At 38.7% G+C, this 15671-nt stretch overlaps 1 pseudogene; it reads right to left on the bottom strand.

Moving 5' to 3' along the window:
- Nucleotides 1–13944, bottom strand: part of LOC140971262 (formin-like protein 5) — an 80784-nt pseudogene extending 66840 nt beyond the window's left edge.
- Nucleotides 13945–15671: the final 1727 nt, after the last annotated feature.

Raw genomic sequence — 15671 nt, 5'->3', positions numbered from 1 at the left:
CATGGTATGACTATGAGATATGGCAAATGGATGTAAAGACTGCATTTCTCAATGGAGACATCAAAGAAGAAATTTATATGTCTCAACCTGAGGGATACACATCAGTAGGAAGTGAGCATAAGGTATGCAAACTTCAGAGGTCTATATATGGTCTCAAGCAGGCATCAAGGAGTTGGAACCTCAGATTTGATAGCACAATCAAGGAGTTTGGTTTTGCTAAGAATCCCGAGGAACCATGTGTGTACAAGAAAGTTAGTGGGAATGCATTGACATTCCTTATACTTTATGTTGATGACATCCTACTCATTGGGAATGATGTAGGATTACTGCAATCAACTAAAGTATGGTTAGCAAGTAAATTCTCCATGAAAGACATGGGTGAAGCATCATATGTATTGGGAATACAGATCTATAGAGATAGATCAAAAAGGATGCTAGGACTCACCCAAGCCACTTACATCGATACCATTCTGAAGAGATTCTCTATGGAAGAGTCCAAGAGAGGATACTTACCAATGTGTCATGGTGTTGCTCTATCTAAAGCTATGTGTCTTAAAACTGATGAAGAGATAGAGATGATGACACGTATTCCATATGCGTCAGCCATTGGTAGTATCATGTATGGTATGATATCAACACGTCCTGATGTTGCTTACGCTTTGAGTGTTACAAGCAGATATCAGGTGAACCCTGGTCAAATNAAAACTGAAGAAGAGATAGAGATGATGACACGTGTTCCATATGCGTCAGCTATTGGTAGTATCATGTATGGTATGATATCGACACGTCCTGATGTTGCTTACGCTTTGAGTGTTACAAGCAGATATCAGGCGAACCCTGGTCCAATGCATTGGAAGGCCGTGAAAGATATTCTTAAGTACTTGAGAAGAACTAAGAACTTGTTCATGGTCTATGGGGGTGGAGAATTAAAATTGGAAGGCTACACTGATTCTAGCTTCCAATGTGATGTAGATGATTCGAAATCGACCTCTGGTTTTGTATTCATGCTTAATGGTGCGGCTGTATCTTGGAAAAGTTCCAAGCAAGACACCGTTGCGGATTCCACCACTGAAGCTGAGTACATTGCTGCATCTGCTGCAGCTAAAGAGGCAGTTTGGATGAGGAATTTTGTCCAAGAGTTGGGCGTTATTCCTAACGGAGTTGATCCAGTCCCGGTGTACTGCGACAACACTGGTGCCGTTGCGCAAGCAAAGGAACCAAGGTCTCATCAGCAATCCAAACATGTACTGAGGAAATTCCACATCATCCGGGAGATTGTGGGAAGGGGAGACATATCAGTCCATAGAGTCCCCTCTGCAGATAACGTTGCCGATCCACTTACGAAGCCCTTGCCAGGACCATTGTTTGAGAAGCATCGCGAAGCAATGAGATTAAAGTTTATGGGTAGTTGGCTCTAGGGCAAGTGGGAGATTGTTAGAGTAGATGTCCTGCAAGTCAACTGTTGACTAGGGATTTTATTGACTCAGTTGTAAAGAACAATCTTTATTTTAATATAATTTATTATTTCATGGTTTGTTATTTCTTTATCTGTATACCCATGATCTCAAACATATATAAAGACCTTGATTATACTTTAATACAAATGAATCGTAATTCGATGTTGAAACTCAGTTGTAAACACTGTATGATCTAAATTCGTTCCTAGTCGATTCAACCGCCTAAAACATGGATAAAGGTCACTTGAGCTCGAGACTAGCATATGTGGTGTTGTGTACTGCGTTTCTTGGTAAGGGCATAGAGATGTCCAAACATACAGATGGGTAGTCATATGATGATTATACCGAACAACCCTCCCTCGAACTTTCCAAGTGGTTATCATTCATCGAGAGGATAAGTCCGTGGTTATGATTGTACACCATTAGTCCTTACGACCCGGGACAACACTGAGGCTCTATATGCTAGGGCTGTGATTTGACTCGTTTACCGACTCCAGGAGAGTCATCAGGTGGCGAGGTTGGGTATAGTTGCGACACATATAGGAGCCAGTGCGTTGTAGTCGGGGATTCACCGCTCACCTACGGGTGTGGATATCCTATGTGATCTGATGTAATAATAGTGCATGGAATCTCTGGCCAGAGTATGAGATGTACGTTAGAGAAAGATTTCTCTAATAGTACACGCGATGTCACTATTAAAGTTACCACATAGTTATCGAATTAATATGCAACCCTCGATGAACCAATGGTTGCAGATTCGATCGGGATATATGAGATGAAGGGACCGTACTGTACGCTAATCATAATCGACTGGTTCTTGCAGGCACTATCAGTGATACCTAGGGGATCATGGGGCGATGCTACTAGACGCTCTTACCATGATCCGATGGGTGCAATCAGAAATGAGTTCTGACATTCTTGATCAAAGGGTTGATGAAAAGAATAAGGTTAACTAGGGTAAACCCGAATAAGAATAAATGTTATTCTGACTCACAAAGATTTGTGAACCCACGGCTAGCTGTATCCCTGAACCATTGAGGGTCACACAAGTACTGGATTGTTTGTTCCCGTTGAGAGAATAAATTCAAGAAGTTGAATTTATATTATATAGTAAATTCAAGGAGTTGAATTTATGATAATTAAATTTTGAGAGAATAAATTCAAGTAGTTGAATTTATAAAATTTGAGAATATGATTTATTAAACTCAAATGTTGGGTTTATTAAATATTAAATTTTGGAAGTGATAAAAAAAATTCAAGGATTTGAATTTATAATTTAAATAATAAATTCAAATGTTGAATTTATAATGTATTTAATTTATTAAGCTCAAAAGTTGAGTTTATTAATTAATTAAATAAGGTGGGTATGTTTAATGGGCTTGTAAGAGTACAAGTTCATCATAATAAATAATTAAAATTTTAATAGACCTTGATTAAATTAATTAAACTAGTTGGACTAGCCCAATTAATTAAATCAAGCTCATTAATGTTAATTATGTCATTAAGCTATTATTTAGTTATAAATAACACATGTTGATTACAAAACCTAGCCTCCACCACATGATTTACGTGACTCCCACTTTCAAAAGAAAAAAAATTGGCCTCTTTGGTTTTTCTTTCCAAGATTGAGCCGCCTCTCGTTTTAGTCTCCAACGTAAAATCTCTTCCAAATTTTCTAGTGCAATTTGGAAGAGGAACATACCATCCAGTCGTGGACTTGATAGAAGGATTTCATCGAAGAAAGTTCGTAGAGAATCAACAAGAGCTAATCCGTTTATACAGGATTAGTTGGAGTCCAGTGATTTAATTCACAAAGGTATAATTTTCTGAACATCCTATGTATGTTTAATTCCTGAAAACCATACGAGTGTCCAAAAGTTATTTTGTTTTCAAAATAAAATAAAATGTTGCTGTCTCCAGAGCTCTAGCTGCAGAATAAGATCACAATGATATTGAGAGAGATTGCCAGGGCAAGCGACCAGTCCAAGCGCCGCACTGCCCTCCTCACCAGCAGCATCAGAGTAAGAAGCCTTTCCACAGTCCATCTAGAAACAGAGGACAGCAGAAGCAGGGACGGTTAGTCCCGAGGACCTCAGAGTATCCAGTCTGTGCTAAGTGCACACGCCGTCATGTTGGAGCTTGTATGTATGGCTCAAGGAAGTGCTACAAGTGTGGTAGTCCTGACCATTTACTGAAGAATTGCCCTCAAGGGAGTCTGCCTACCCAAGGCAGAGTTTTGCTCTCCATGCAGCGGAGACAAACCCTGAGACGATGCTCATGACAGATATCGTAACAATTTAAGTTTGTATTTGAAATTCATTATTTTGGGAGTCTGTGTTAAGGTTTTGAACTTAGAATTGTGATAGGATTGCATGTTCTAATTAGTGTTATTTTCGGAGTTTAGAGTAGAAGAACTTTGACCTTCGCATGTCTATAAGTTTAGTTCTTGTAATTATTGGGTTCAGCTTGATGTTCCAACCTTTCAGGGAGAATTTTTATAGCTGGTTCAGCTACGAATGCTTTGATAGATTCATGGGCTACTCATTCTTTCATTTCAAAGATCTTTCCTAATTTCCTAAAGGTCAAGACCATTGAGCTAGATGTAGCGTATTCTGTGATATTTCCTTCTGGAGAAGAGCTGACAGCTACTAATGTGGTCCGAGACATAGACCTCGAACTTCATGGTAGTGTGATTTATGCGGATCTTATCGTATTGTCGATGCCAGAGTTTGACATCGTTCTGGGTATGGACTGGCTATTAAAGAACAAAGTTTTGATTGATTTCCAGCGGAGATCTGTGCTAGTCCAACCGCTTGGGAGAGAGCAATTATTATTCGAGCCAGACAGGTACTTTCATTTATCGCGTATGATATCTTGTGTCCAGGCTAGGAAGCTGATGCGTAGAGGGTGTCGTGCGTTTTTAGCAACTTTTGTATCTGTTCCCGAAGTACCCAGTCAGTCAGCCTCCGAAGTCCCAATTGTCAGGGACTTTCTAGACGTTTTTCCTGATGACGTCTCTGGTATGCTGATGAAACTTAAAATTAATAATTTATTATATATTAAAACCTATATTTTAAAATTTAAGTTTCATTAAAATTATAAAATTATGTTATTTTAGTATTGTGTGTTTATATTTAAATGTCTTATTAAATATGTTTTATTTTCAAGTTTTCTACGTGTTAGTAAAATAATGATAACTCAAGCTAGAAAACTCAAATGGAGGTGATTCAAACATGTTTGGAATCCTTGAGAAATTATCTACAACTTTTTAGAAGACATTATTGCCTAAAAAGTTGGTTAAGATGATCAAATTGTGAAAATATCAAAAGGAAGATAAATTTACTTTCACCATGACCAGCATATAGTAAAAAAATCATAACTATTTCAATATTTAACCAAATGAGGTGAACCAAGTAGCCAAATTCATCTACAGACAATTCCCCACATGTTTGCTGTTTTGAGCAGAGTCAAATTTGGTGATTAAAGTCGTGGAACGAAGCATTGAAAGAAGGGATGTGGAATTGAAGTTGGAGGAGACAAAGACTACTATTACAACTACATTGCATTAATAGAATTTTTGACCCTTTCTCTCATTTGGCCTATAAATAGAGGCCTTGTGCTAGATTGAGAATCATTCTATCTCATTGTAAAATATAGTGTGAGTGTGTATAAAAGTTCTAAGTTCCAATATATTTTTCATTTTCCAAATTATGAGTGATGTTTTTAGTGTTGATCAAAAGTAAGTTCATGGAAAGCTAAATCTATTATGTCAAGGTGAAGAGGATGAATTCTTGGTAAAGTAAGATTGTTTATATTTTGTATATTCTTTCTTTATTTCTTTTCATTTTGCTAATTTCTTTTTATTGTAGGTATAAAAATGAATTATTTGTTGTTATCAATTTATATCAAATGCTTGATACCATTGAAGTGGTTATCTTGATTTGTTGTTTAATTTTGATACAATAAATATTTCATCAATTATTATTGTTATATTATACATATATATATATATATATATATATTTATATAATTATATCATATATTTCATTTAGACGATAGCGTGGCTCTGCCGGTTGTTCTAAATGAAATATTATGATATCTAACAATCTAACATTTACTTTATCGCAACTAACTTTTACTTTCCGCATCTAACATTTACTTTATCGCAACTAACTTTTACTTTCCGCATCTAACATTTACTTTATCGCAACTAACTTTTACTTTCCGCATCTAACATTTACTTTATCGCAACTAACTTTTACTTTCCGCATCTAACATTTACTTTATCGCAACTAACTTTTACTTTCCGCATCTAACATTTACTTTATCGCAACTAACTTTTACTTTCCGCATCTAACATTTACTTTATCGCAACTAACTTTTACTTTCCGCATCTAACATTTACTTTATCGCAACTAACTTTTACTTTCCGGCAACTAACTTATTAAATCAAATATTTCCTTTAGGCAATAGCGTGGCTCTGCCGGTTGTTCTAAATGAAATATAATGATTTAATTTAACATTTATTTTATGCAGTTATATATTTATATAGTTATATATATAATCATAGGTACCATATATAAAATATCGGTGAATTCGGTATTTTCTATAGTGGGAACTATATTATATTAGGTGTGTGTTTAAATAATTTAATTTTCTTGGAACCATTATTTATGGTGGTTTCCTTTGTTTTACTTTTAGTTAAACAATATTGCATAAACCAAGAATAAATCCTCGAGCCTTGACAAAATTTATAATTTGTAAACTTCGTTCTTGCATTTGGTAATCTATAAATTAATAAATTTAAACTTAAAATAACCTCTCTGTGGATCGATCTCGTACTTACGAAATATATTACTTGCAGACAACCTACACTTGGGTGAATTATAATTTAAGTAGTAGCATATGCCACCTGTGCGAGAGGTGGAGTTTTCAATTGAGCTTATGCCAGGTACTGCACCGATCTCAAAGGCACCTTACCGATTAGCACCGACAGAGATGGCAGAACTCAAGAAACAAATTCAGGAACTTCTTGACAAGGAGTTCATTCGCCCGAGTTTTTCGCCATGGGGCGCGCCAGTCTTATTTGTGAAGAAGAAGGATGGTTCGATGAGACTCTGCATTGATTACTGGGAATTGAACAGAGTTACAGTGAAGAACAAATACCCACTTCCGAGGATCGAAGATTAATTCGATCAGTTGCAGGGAGCTTTAGTATTCTCGAAGATTGACCTGCGTTCTGGGTATCACCAATAGCGTAGTTCAGCCGTATCTTGATCAGTTCGTGATAGTATTCATAGACGACATTCTCGTCTACTCAAAGAATCATGAGGAGCACAGCAAATATCTGACCGCAGTTTTGCAGACCTTACAGAAGCACAAGTTATTCACGAAATTCAGTAAGTGTGAGTTCTGGTTAGAGAAGGTGGCGTTCTTAGGCCCCGTCGTTTCTAGCAGCGGTATCGAGGTAGACCCGGTGAAAGTTGCAGCAGTCAGAGATTGGGTTGTTCCGCAAAATGCATCGGAGATCCATAGTTTCCTTGGGCTAGCAGGATACTATCGGAAGTTTTTCCAGGGATTCTCCTCTATCGCAGTTTCACTCACGTCGTTGACAAAGAAGAATGCTAAGTACGTGTGGAGCGATGAGTGTCGGAAGAGTTTCGATTCTTTGAAGCAAGCTCTTATTTCAGCACCAGTATTAGCCATGCTATCACGTCCCGGAGATTTCGTTTTGTATACCGATGCTTCGAAGCTCGGTTTAGGCGCAGTGTTGATGCAGCAGGGGAAGGTGATAGCATATGCCTCTCGTCAGTTGAAGATCCATGAGAAGAACTACCCTACCCACGACCTAGAATTGGCCACCGTAATTTTTGACATGTAGATTTGGAGGCATTATTTGTACGGAGAGAAGTGCCAGATCTTTAGCGACCATAAGAGCCTCAAGTACTTCTTTACGCAGAAAGAGTTGAATATGCGTCAGAGGCGTTGGTTGGAGCTAGTGAAGGACTATGACTGTGACATTAGCTACCACCCTGGAAAAGCTAATGTAGTTGCGGATGCATTGAGCAGGAAAGTCCCAGTGATGGCTCATTTGGTGATTCTGAGATCCCTTCAGTCTGAGATGCAGAGGTTTGATCTAGAAACATATCCTCCAGGTAGAGTTCCCCGTCTATCTACTTTGACGATTCAGTCTTCCCTTCTAAACCATATTCGCAGTGGACAGCCAGCAGATAAGCAGTTGGCAAAGTGGAAGTAGAGAGATGAGGCCAAGGGCAGTATCTTGTATACAGTTAGCGACGGCATTGTGAGATATCGAGTTAGAATGTGGGTTCCTAGCGGCGGTTCTATTCGAGCAGATATTATATATGAGGCCCACATGTCACCGTACTCTATTCATCCTGGGTGTACGAAGATGTACAAAGATCTACAGTTGTTGTACTGGTGGCCAGGAATGAAGAAGAATATCAGAAGTTTTGTATCCGAGTGTCTGACGTGTCAGCTCATGAAAGCGGAACATTTGAGACCAGCAGGTATGCTCAAGTCTCTTCCTATTCCCGATTGAAAGTGGGAGAATGTTACCATGGACTTCGTTGTCGGTTTGCCGAAGTCAGTCAGAGGGTCAAATGCTATCTGGGTGATTGTTGATCGTCTTACCAAATCAGCGCACTTCTTGCCTATTAAGACGACTTTCACCATGATTCAGTATGCAGAGTTGTATATCCGAGAGATACTTAGACTTCATGGTATTCCCGTTTCTATAGTGTCTGACCGAGTTCCTAGATTCACTTCCTCATTTTGGAAGAGTTTGCATTCGGCTATGGGTACGAAGTTGTTGTTTAGCACAGCTTTCCACCCTCAGAAAAATGGGCAGTCAAAGAGAGTTATCCAGATTTTGGAGGATCTTCTCTGTGCTTGTGTCATCGATTTCTCGGGGAGTTGGGAGTCGAAGTTGCCTTTGGTGGAGTTTACCTATAACAACAGTTTTCAGTCACCTATAGGTATGGCTCCATATGAAGCACTGTACGGTCGTAAGTGTAGATCGCCTATTCATTGGGATGAAGTAGGAGAAAGATCAGAATTGGGTCCGGAGATCATTCAGCAGACTGCCGACGTAGTAGGCAAGATCCGTGATAGAATGAGGACTGCTCAGAGCCGACAGAAGAGTTATGCGGATCAGAGGAGGAGAGATCTAGAGTTTGCCGTTAGCGACCATGTTTTTTTTGAAGATAGCACCTATGAAAGGTGTCATGCGATTCGGGAAGAAAGAAAAGCTCAGTCCGAGATTCATCGGACCATTTGAGATCCTCGACCAAGTTGGGACGTTAGCTTACCGTGTTGCTCTTCCGCCGAATCTGGCCGGGGTACACAACATGTTTCATGTCTCTATGCTGAGGAAGTATATGGCAAATCCTTTGCATGTCTTGAACTTCGAACCATTGCAGCTCACTCCGAACCTGTCTTATGAAGAAAGACCAGTGCAGATCTTAGACAGACAGGAGAAAAAGCTTCGGAAAAAACTAGTGAAGCTAGTAAAGGTCAAATGGCTTAATCATTTGGAGGAAGAAGCTGAGTTGGAATCTGAGCCAGAAATGAAGAGTCTGTATCCCGAGTTAATCGGTAAGTTTTAATTTCGAGGACGAAATTTATTTTAAGGGGGGAGAGTTATAGAACCCGATAAATCAGATCACGTTTAGCCATGCATAATTACTATTATTTAAATTAAAAATAAATTTTTTTATATATTTATGGAGTTTTTAATTCATTTTGATATATGTTAAGTCTTGATCATTTATTTTAAAACGCAGAGGTTTAGTTTTATCTTTTTAGTTAAATACGCGAAGCCGGACTGGAGTTGGAGAATTGAGATAAAATTAATAATAAGAAAACATTTCTAAATTTAATTTAAGCCAAGGGATAATTTATTTTAAAGGTAGAGATTGTTTAAGATTTATTAAGTTAAAATGAGTTAAGTTCCTAAATAAGTTCTTCTATGTCCAATGTTTAGTAAAAAGCCTAAATTAAAATGTGTAACCAATTGGGATAAAATTAATCGAGGCCTAATATATTCAAGAAATTTAAAACCTAATATTTTAATAATAAATTGTTAGACCAAGCCCAGCCATGCAAGAAATTGTTACCCTAATTTAATTTGTTAATTTACTAAAATATATGTTGGATGTTTAAAACTTTAAGAATTTAAAATGCAAGATTTAAACAATATTTTTACCTTGTTTTTGTTAGAAAATCTCGGCCATCACATCCCCTAATTCCCCTCAATCCAACCATATAACACATCATTTCCATATCTCTCAAGTATCAAGGATAGAAAGATTGGATTTGCCATTCAAACTCCCCATTTAATTGGCAACCTTAACCTTCATTACCTAGCCTTTTTCTCCCACCCATACCTTTGAAATTTCAGTAGAATCAGCAGAGAAAAATTGTGGAGACCCGGACGCTAATCATGTTCTTAATTATCATTGGGACTAATTAATCAATTATAATAAACAGGGTCTAAATTTTTTTTTTAAATATAATATCAAAAGCGGAACGTAATGGAATCACTCTACTATACATATCAGTTTAAAAGTAAAGTACAAGTCTTGTACTATATACAATCATTTACAAACTAAGGTTCAACTACTAAATATCAAGTGTTCAACCTTATCTGAGATCAAGTCTGTAGTCTCCACTCTAATCACGATCTCTCTTCATCTCCTCGACCCCGATCTTGTCCCACCTGTTGTCATGCACACATACAAACACGACAACAGCCGGATAACTCCGGTGAGAATAAAATCCCAGTATAAATCAACGAACCATGCAATCATATAAATAATATAAAGCATGTAACAGATGACAGTAATATAGATAAAAATCTGAAAATATAATCAATGTAAAACTGTCAATCAGACTCGTGACTCCACGTCTCAGACTAGTCTCATTCCTAGTCTAGGGATCCCGGTTTCCAGACGATGGTATTCCTATATCGACCACCAGTAATAGAAGAAACTCCGATTCTATCCACGTCGATATAACCAAACATCCAGTGTCTTGACCTATCCGTCACAGACTATGGCACTATCGCCAATACACTATCTTGTGCCATCGTGCAATGTGCCCGTGGCGATCCCGCCACTATCAGGTACTTCTGTCACAAGATCACTCATCTAATATTCGTCTAACACATGCTCTCTATATATCAATAGAACAAGCATATCAAATACAAATCAATGCAAATAATAACAAATAGTATGTGATTTAGGGAAACACAAGTATATCCTACTTGTGTCGATCTCCCAATACCACATTGACTTATACCTTTCTTTTATCGCAGTTCTGATGATGTTCCTGTCTGGAATTCAAAGTCTGTCAATCCTCAGTCTGGTAATGACAATATCAAATAATACCATATTAATATACTGCTCAGATCAATATCGAATCTGATAAATCTGGATTTAATTCAAAATTAGCGGCATAACGGAACAATCCCGATATCCCCGTCAATACCATCTCAACCTATATTAATTACAATCCATAACCCATATCCAATACAATCTGTAATCAATCAATAATCAAAATCTGTCCAATATCAATCAATATACTATGAAAAATTATAACAAATCCGTACTCAATCTGTTTCTTAATCTGACTTCGATTATCTGATGGCTAGCATGTCAAGAACATCATATATGAATCCTATTCAATTCTGACAATAGCACAATTTCAAAACATATCAAAACGTAACAAAACTTACATCCAGTTGGAGCCTGCGTTGATAGGAACACAGTACTGAAGTCGGATTGAAATTCTGACGGCCGGATCTTTCACAAAAAGGCGTAACATTTTCAACACATTCACAGAAACTTTTCTCGATTCCTTCTGATGGATTTTGAAGAATGAACGTTTCTTTATATATATATATATATTGCATGTCTAGAGCTAGGTGGCTTATCCTTTCACGCAACACGTCTCGAGCATATGCGCGACGCGAGACATTATGTCTCGGCGCGTAGCATGCACAGCGCCTCGCGCATATGTGCGCCCCTGCTCGAGCATATGCGCGACGCGAGTCTGGAATTGCACTTGATTCATCGCACAACTCGCGCATATGCGCGTACACTCCTCGTGCATATGCGCGAGGTTCTCTGCCCCTTGCACGCACATGCGCGGATCCAAGTCGCGCATATGCGCGAGGCTCAATCCTCACACATAATTCAACTCTCCTTACCGCCATCCCCGGTCTAATCTGTTCCATCTATAATCACATTAATTAATCAACAAATTATATCAGATTACTATAATCAAATTCTCGGGCATTACAAAAATTGTGAGTTAGCAGCAAGAAAAACAAGAGAGAAAAATACAACTCCGTTTCCGCCGTGTCGTGTTCGTCGTATTACTTTGTTTTGTTCAAAAACAAATCTTCCACGCATGTATATATTGTTCATTTACTTTTCAATCAAGTCCTATAGATATTTTAAACCATTATATGTTCATGATTTAAGGAGCAAAACCGAAAATGACAGCAACTTGCAAAGAAATGTTGTGTAGCTCCTCTCGGCCATGGCTTTGTACCTCACGGTTGGATTGCTTTTGTTGGTTACAGGAAGTGGTTCAGTTCTAGGCACTCAAGGCTGCATCTAGGCATGATTTAGAGTGTGTTAGGGTGTTATTGGTTCATTTATTCGAGCCCATACACTCAAGATACAGATTTGACAGCAACAAATTCTCGGTTGTAGCAGATTGAGCCGAGGGGTTGTTACTTGGTTGGTTAAGGTGAGTATTCGGACCATGGCTGTCCTAGGGACTATAGCCATGGTTAGAACCCTCTCTTAGCATGTCTAGGACGTGACCAAGAATGCCTTTCAAGACTTGGTTCACGGATACATCAAAATTTTAAAACAACAACACAAGTGCTCTTCGATTTTTCCATTTCCTGTGTGAGTGAAGCTTCGGCTTTTGGGGTTTGGGTGGATCTTGGTTGGCTTTTAGCCCTTAGCCATGGTTCACACAATACCTCATCCTATCTATATCGAGCCATGGTCGATCATATGGCCACTAGAACTACTTCCTAATCATACCATTTTTAAATATTAAAAACCCACAAGACTCGTGCTTAGACAAAAAGAGCAGTGAGGTGTAGGTCCTACATCTAATCGCAGATGAAGCGTAGCACTTCAATATGGTGTGTGCTGTAACAATGAATCATGTGCCTTGGTGCACTTTAAAAGCTTTAAGTTAGTCCCAAATATATAATTGCGGATTATAGGTTAAAAAACATGACAGACATCTGCATTTACTATTAAACTGCTGAATAGTTGTTTTCTTGTTATTCTACCGCTTGTAAAATATTCATTGGATAACATGTGACAAAATTTGAGAAGACCTTCAAATTTTTATACATTATGAGTTAGTGTCCATTGCTTCAGTGAAGTGCGTGCCTCACTTCACCCTGACACCTAGGCTCTATAGGACAGTGTGTACCTTAGAATGCTTTGCATCTTCAATAACTATAAACCAGGTAGCATTATTTGGATATTCAAGGGATACAAGGAAAATAAAATACCTTCTTCAATTGCATCGCAAACTTCTTATGTGGTCACATTTAATGCTTTGAGAAGAATCGATAGATTTTGTGACCTTTTGGGATCAATTAATTGGATATACTCGGTTGAAGGATCTTGTTATGCTGACTCTTTCTTCCCCCCATTCATGTCCTTTGCAGCAGGGGCATAGCCAAATAGTGATTCTATCATTCCTTCATTGAATCTGTTCGTGAATATGCTAATAAATTAGACAGGTAAAAATGGTATGATTATGACCATTAACCATGTGGGAGTAAAATGACTTACTGGAACGACCCAAATTTTATCTGATTCCAAACCATTGAATGATCGGGATTAGCTAACACCTTGTCCCAGAAGAAAGGCTTCAGCTTAGCTTTAGGGCCATCACCCTCACAATCTTCGGCTGAAGCGGAAGTTGATGGATGACTAAGTGCTGGTCGAGGGGGTTTCAAGCCCATGGATAGAGGCTGTGGTGGAGGGACACCAGCTCGTGGAGGTGATGGCTGTGGATGAGGGACACCGGCTCCTGGAGATGGTGGTGGACGAGGACCAGACTTGATACCAGAAGGTATAGGAGGTGAAAGAGGTGTGTTTGAGGTGGAGCACGTAGGCCTCCAGATTGTGGATTTATTAAGAGGCCTGTGGGTGGTAAATATTCTAAATTCGGCACAATTATGGCATGCTCGATTAGGACATATTTCCCTAAGAAGAGTGAAAAAGTTAGTGGGAGTAGGCATATTTGTTATGTCTGATATTAATTCTCTCTCGACTTTTGAATCCTGTCTAAAAGAAAAGATGACCAAAATTCTCTTTAAAGGCCATGCGGAGCGAGCCAAAGGGTTATTAGATTTGATCCATACCGATGTGTGCGGTCCGCTTAGCATCACCACTAAGCATGGACATGCTTACTTCATCATCTTTACCGATGAATTTTCGAGGGATGGGTATGTGTATTTGATGAAATACAAATCTGAAGCCTTTGAAAGATTCAAAGAATTCAAAAACGAAGTAGAGAAACAATTGGAACGAAGCATCAAGTCACTTCGATGGGATCGAGGTGGTGAGTACTTGAGTGCCGAGTTCCAAGAGTATCTTAGGGAGAATGAGATTCTCTCGCAGTGGACTCCGCATGCTACACCGCAGTTGAATGGTGTTTCGGAGCGTCGTAACCGGACTTTGATGGACATGGTTTGGTCTATGATGGGGTTCACGGAGTTGCCGCCATCCTTTTGGGGATATGCGCTTGAGACAGCGGTCCTGTTGTTGAACAATGTCCATTCTAAGGCAGTTGATAAGACACTATATGAGATATGGATAGGTAAGCCTCTCAAATATTCTTATCTTAGAATATGGGGATGCCCTGCTTATGTGAAGCAGGCAGTGAGAGATAAATTGGATAGTCGATCCATTTTATGTTATTTTGTGGGATATCGAAGGAATTAAGTTGGATATTATTTCTATCATCCCCAAGAAACAAAGGTGTTTGTTTCTAGGAATGCAACTTTTTTTGGAAAAAGAATTTCTATTGGATAGAAAAGGGGAGATGATAGAACTCGAAGAGGTTGACACCCACAATTGTAAAACCCATACCCGAAGAGCCAAAAGAGGAGATACAAGCTCCTAGAAGATCCGAGCTCGAGACCACCAATGAGGTATGGTCTGCTTCTTGAAGAGGGCCATGATGAACCTAACCATGGATGTGATCCAAGGACCTTCAAGGAAGAGTTATCTGATGCCGATTCATCCAAATGGCTTGAAGAAATGGGATCTGAGATGAATTCCATGCATTCGAACCAAGTGTGGAATCTTGTGGATCCACCTGAGAGAACTGTTCCCATAGAGTGTAAATGGATTTACAAGAGGAAACTTGGGGCGGATGGGAAGGTATTGACTTTCAAAGCGCGATTGATAGCAAAAGGATATACTCAAAGACAAGGAGTTGACATTGAGGAAACATTTTCTCCAGTTGCAATGTTCAAGTCAATAAGGATATTGCTAGCCATAGCTGCATGGTATGACTATGAGATATGGCAGATGGATATCAAGACAGCCTTTCTTAATGAGGATATTAAGGAAGATATTTACATGTCTCAACCTGAAGGATTTACATCTATCGAAAGTGAGCATATGGTATGCAAACTTCAGAGATCTATTATGGTCTAAAGCAGGCATCTAGGAGTTAGAACCTCAGATTCGATAGTGCAATAAAAGAGTTTGGTTTTACTAATAATCCTGAGGAACCCTGTGTGAATAAGAAGGTCAGTGGGAGTGATGTGACATTCCTGGTACTTTTTGTTGATGACATACTACTCATTGGAAATGATGTAGGGATGTTGCAATCAAATAAAATATGGTTAGCGAGTAAGTTATCAATGCAGGTCTAGGGTGAAGCATCTTTTGTATTGGGAATACATATCTATAGAGATAGATCAAGAAGATTGCTTGGTCTCACCCAGTCCACATACATTGATACCATCGTGAAGCGGTTCTCGATGGATGAGTCCAAGAGAGGACATCTACCAATGTGTCATGGCGTATCTCTATCTAAGTCTATGTCTCCCAAGACTGATGCAGAGATAGCGGCGATGACAAGCATTCCTTTTGCATATGCAATTGGTAGCATCTTTGCACTAAGTGTAGTGAG

Source organism: Primulina huaijiensis, chromosome 1 (genome assembly GCF_012295235.1).
Source record: "Primulina huaijiensis isolate GDHJ02 chromosome 1, ASM1229523v2, whole genome shotgun sequence".
Taxonomy (NCBI): Eukaryota; Viridiplantae; Streptophyta; class Magnoliopsida; order Lamiales; family Gesneriaceae; genus Primulina; species Primulina huaijiensis.
The sequence above is the reverse complement of the archived record's forward strand: the minus strand, read 5'-3'. Positions and strand labels throughout refer to the sequence as shown.